Raw genomic sequence first — 5,744 nt, forward strand, 5'->3', positions numbered from 1 at the left:
TGCTCTAAACAAGTTAAAGTTAGTGGGTGGGGGCTTACACAAGTACATAGCTAGAGTGGAATCCTCGACTCTATTTCTCACATTTTATTTTATCCATTCTTCAAGGAGCTCCACTGCTCTTTAGTAAACATTGAAGCACATTTGCACATGTCATAAAGAGTCCATGGAGGACTCAAGGACAGCTCTTTTTGTCACAGGAGAGTGTGCAAAGTACACATATACAGTGCATCAGAAACCAAAGATGGAAGCTCAAAGATGTCAACATGATCTCCTTCAAGACAGCGTCTTTTCCTTCCCAATTACTTCCACTTATTTTAAAGGGAAATACAGATTTCTACACAAATTTATTTTCAGATGCAAGGTACTAGATTCTAGAGAATGAGTAAATAAAGGTTTTTTTCCAGCTTGCAGTTCAACTCTATATCCCCCAGACTTCCTTCTTTTTTTGAAAAAAAGTAATTCACTTTTCAAATAGGTTTTTCTTTTTTGTCCCAACTCTATTTAATATCAAAAAATGCCTATTTTTCAAAGCTTCGAGCAAAATTCTAGTCGCTTTCAGTTTTGTTTTGTTTCAATTGTTTTGCCATTTGGGGGCTTGTTGTGCAGTTTCCAGTGGGCCCTGGGGCAGATATTTTGGCCCCAGGACTTTTCAAGATAAATTTTCTAAAATACATAGAATTGTATAAAGTAAACAAAAACAAAAGCATGCACAACCTAAAGGCAATAACGCAACGTTCCAAGCAAAACACAGATTCATAATAACTTGGAAGTTGGATGACAGAAGAGGTGATTTGGAAGGAGGAAATGTTTGGCTCACTTAATTCTTTTCCAACCAGTCAATTCTCTGCCCAGTTCTGCAGTTCCTCACTCTGCCAGGCAGGTCCAAACACACACAGAACCTAGACCCCCTCACAAAGGCTTCTCTGCTTTAAACTTATCCATCCCATACACACTTTTCTTGAATAATCCAAAACCATGTCAAGCCAACGGTCAGGCCCCTGTTACTATGAGCACTCTTTTGTACATTTTCCAAGTACAAAAAGGCATTATAAAAAGGAACCCCAAATCTTGCAAAGACAGGACACAAACAACGCTCTCTAAAATTCAGTCTCTGAACCACTCCTTATTGTTATGCACATGTGTTATGCAGCTCTCCTCTTATCTCCACCCGCTCCCTTCCTTTGGAGATAGGGCCTAAGGTGCAGGGAGAGAAACCGACCTCATCAGGACATTCCCGCCTGGTTAGACCCATGCTGAGATGCCCTCCAGCTTCTTCTTTAACCTGGCTAGTATTAGCTCTCAGCAGTGGGCCCAAGCCCTCCAAGTTGCGAGGCTGGGAGTAATCGTGCCCTTCAGGGCAGGCGCGTGTAATCATTTGGGACAGACAAATTTCTTTACATTTCCCAATGAATATTTATGCAATTTGTGCAGAACCAGCAGAGCTGCAACACCACCCGCAAGCACAATGCAAAATGTCAGCACCGCCTCGCTCCCACCCAAGGCCCCCTGTGGCCCCCCGCACACGGGAGAGGCATGGCGTGTGTCTCACACATGGGCAGGCCCTCTGAGGCACACAAAACAAACTGCAAGCATCTCTGAGTCACATCACAAAGCCCAAAGGTGGCTCTTTGTACAAATACACACAGGCACACACATTCCTAACAAAGGCCAATATAGCTGGCCAAAGGATACTCCCATGGAGGTATGCCCCCTTGTCAATTTGAATAGTGGGTTCCACTACACTCCCTATGGCACAAGGAAACAAACAACTATAGGCAGGAACTTTCTCTTTTCATCGGCAGAAATCCCATATGTGCTGCTTCCACATGTTATGAGATAATAACAAGGGGGATTGCCTGATTTTTCTGTTCAGTATACTGTTGTTTAAAGACCACACAATTCTTGTCTAACAAAAACGTGAAAATCAAGGTGCCAAGAGCAGCACGAGAAGACTTGAATGTCCACTTCAGTCTTGTGCCAGTCTTCCTCAACCCAGAACTTGATAGAGTACGTTCCTAACCAACATAGCCAACCAGGTAAGGAAAATGGGAACTGCAGTTACATACATCTGAGGGGCATCAGATTGGGAAATGCCAAGCTGTCTCCTAGAGTCTATTTTTGCATTAGTAGATTAGACAGCATCTAAAGTGAAGCTATGAAAACTGGCTCTTGAAGTGACACGAATGAAGGGAAAATTTGTCTAAGAAACAGTGCCATCACTGGCATTCTTAAAATGCAGCTCAACCATAATAAAATCAGCTCTGTGATACCCTGTAATGAAAGAAGCCAGTTCATTATCTGTGACAATCATATATACGGTAGCTCCTAGATGCGTCCCAGCCAAGAGTTTTCTCTCTAGGGATTTTTTCTTCTGTAATGGTTCTATGGTAACTTCCAGCCAAAAGTCATCATTTAAATAGAGTTCACTATTACACAATTTCATGTTTCAACAGTAAATGTAGGAACATATCTCCCAAAGATACAGGGGTCATAATGCACTGATACAAAAATGCCATGAGAATGCATACCATGGTCAGAACAGAACAAGAACCTCCTGAAGCAGGACGGAGGTGAGCAGCAATGTGCACTTTTGGGAATGCATCTTTCTCCGACCCCATTTCATCTGATCTTTGTATCTCTTTGGCTGGGCAAACATGATCTGTATCCCACCAGGGAGGGAAAGTGATGGAGGATGAAACAAAATTGAGACCAGCAACTAAGACAACAGAGATTAAACCTTCTGATAGATTAGAAACCCTACTCTGAGAGGGAGGCAAGACTTTGTGGGTTCAGATCTTAGGCCAAGGTTCCAGAGTTCTTCATCTTACACTTCTTCTGGGAAGATGGGATGTAGATTCCTCTGCCTGTTAAAGAGGCCTTCTATGAAATTGAAGCGTTAAATGCAGGTGAGGTTCACCGTGAGAAGAAAAAACAAATTGTGAATCTTAGGAGCAGGCCATTGCAGCGCAGCATGAAGCTGTCAGGGGCCGGCACCTCATGAATATTCAGTATTCCCGTTCAGCACTAAATCTCATTGGAATGTCAGGGACCATTAGCTAGACAAGGTGTGTGTGTGTGTGTATGTTGTGAAGAGTGGGTGGGTACAAGGATAAAAAGGAAGAAGAAATTCTCATACATACAAGTGAAAAGGAAAGGTTGGATTAGAGAGAGTTTCCTTGAGAAGTACAGTGGGCCTTGTTATCTGCTGGGTTTGATTCCAGGACAACACTTGGATACCAAAATCTATGGAAGGTCAAGTCCAATTATATACAATACTGTAGTAATTATGTGTGTGTGTGTGTGTGTGTGTTGTGTACACACGCACACACACACACACATATATATACAGTAGAGTCTCGCTTATCCAACATAAACGGGCCGGCAGAATGTTGAATAAGTGAAAATGTTGGATAATAACGAAGGATTAAGGAAAAGCTGCGCATTGCCGGGAAACAGGTATTTCTGTAGGCAGCAACACGCAGTGGGCCTCCCCCAGTGCCGGGTGCCTGCTGGGAGGGGTGAGACGCAACCGATGCATAGGACAATATGGAGTGTGTGTGTGTGTGTGTGTATATATGTGTGTGTGTGTGTGTGTGTGTATTGTGAGCGACCGCTGTTAGCTCCAGCTCCTGCCAACCTAGCAGTTCGAAAACATGCCAATGTGAGTAGATCAATAGGTACCACTCCGGCGGAAAGGTAACGGCCTTCCATGCAGTCATGCCGGCCACATGACCTTGGAGATGTCTATGGACAACACCGGCTCTTCGGGTTAGAAATGGAGATGAGTACCAACCCCCAGAGTCGGTTATGACTGGACTTAACGTCAGGGGAAACCTTTACCTATACATATGAGAATGGTTGACTCTGGGGATACATATGGAGGAGTGACTGGATTCCAGGAAAGGCAAATTTCATCCATGAGTTCCTTTGATCAGTGTTGGGATGTGGGGAAACCCTAAACGTTGCTAGTTTGACTCAACCTTCAAGGGGAAAAAAATGAAATAAGAGTAGGGTTTTCATCAAGTATGCAACTATCAACAGATACAATAAGTTTCCATGATGGGAAAAAGTGTTGTATTAACCAAGTAACTCACTTTCTAACACCACACCAAATGACTTTTTTTTCTTAAGGAGGACTAAGAGTAATCAGATTTGTCTTAAAAGAGTAGAATGATAGGCAAAATGTGAAATGAATGTTGGACCCAGCAGGGCTTTGGACTGAGCAGACATGGCTCTTCTTGCTCTTATCTACCTTGTTCCCAGCATTCCTAACTGGTTGAATTCCAATGTCAACAAGCACTACTATTGTGATTCCAATTAGAGATATAATTCTTCATTAATTTTCTTCTTAAAAGGCAACAAAGAAAGTAATTTCAGCAATGTTCTCTCTGCAAGAAAGTATTCAAAATCATGTAGCTTTCATAGCCTATTTGCAATGTGGAACTTATACTGCACAAAATTCACACATGGTTGCTTTGCCCAGAAAATAATATTATTTTCTACACAGGCTCTTTTCCTGTGCAGGAATTTTTTTTCTAAGCAAATGAAGCATGTGCAAATTTTGTGAAGAATACATTCACATTTACAACATTTTCTGCATAGGAAACAGTATTTTCTGCACAGATAGTAGTCCATAATGAGCCCCAATCTGTCAATCTAGGATTCTTCTCTTCGGGATTTATGTATACACAAAAATATGCTTTTTGAAATTTTTTCAAATACTTCCAAATATTTATTCTATCTCTGCCCAAATTTGATTTTCATGTATAGTTCAAAATGCATCAGCTGTATTTAGAGTTATCTCATCCCACAAAAGGAGTTAAATTTCAGCATGTATTCAGGGCTATTTATTTGCTTTTGTTTTAAACAGAGGATATCACTTCTCCTGGGATCTATGCTATCAAGAACCCATCTATCGTGGAAAACTGTTTAAAAATACTGTAAATTTCTCCACAGGGAAAAATAATTTAACATTCATAACTCAGATACTGATCACTGATTCAGATGTTTTATTGTATTTCAGCAAAGCATCATTTAAACTCTGAGGAGAGTGTGTGGGGCTCATTAAAGACCATAAGCAATCTTCCCCGACAAATAGTACTCTGTATGTGATCTAACCTAACTTGCTGACACATTCAAGGCAATTTAGCCCAACATTAAAGAGTAGATGAGAAGAGGAAAATCTATAAAGCATGCCCCCTGTATCTGCAGGATCAGTATCTATGGTTTCATTTATCCTCATCCAACAAAATTTGTCCACTATAGGCATTTTCCATGTCCTCTAGTATGATTCTATGGTATTTTGTCCAGAAATCCTCCCTTTCAATAGGGTTCACTATTATCCGCCAATGTGATTCTCCTTGTGTTCCTCACAGATACGGGGGTCATACCGTAATTCCAGCATGGAGTACCTCCCCATATAATATGGATACTATTTCTTTACAGCCCCAAACCCTCTTCTTATGGGCCAGAGGAGTAGATCTCCTGGGTGTATCAGCTATTACAGGATAACTTAAATTATGTATAATGAGCAAATTAAACGTGCTATCAAATGACATGCAGCACCACCAAGAACCCAAACAAAACCCACATAATTGGGCCTTGCACCTATGCAGAACCACATGTGGAATGCTCCAGAAATGAGTAGCTTTAGGTGGATACTCTGTCCCTTTCAGGCACAAGTATAAATGGTATCAGGATCTACTACTCTTCAGTTTTAACATCACTTAGCGGTGAGACCAAAC

The sequence above is a fragment of the Anolis carolinensis genome, chromosome 1, assembly GCF_035594765.1.
Source record: "Anolis carolinensis isolate JA03-04 chromosome 1, rAnoCar3.1.pri, whole genome shotgun sequence".
NCBI classification, from domain to species: domain Eukaryota; kingdom Metazoa; phylum Chordata; class Lepidosauria; order Squamata; family Dactyloidae; genus Anolis; species Anolis carolinensis.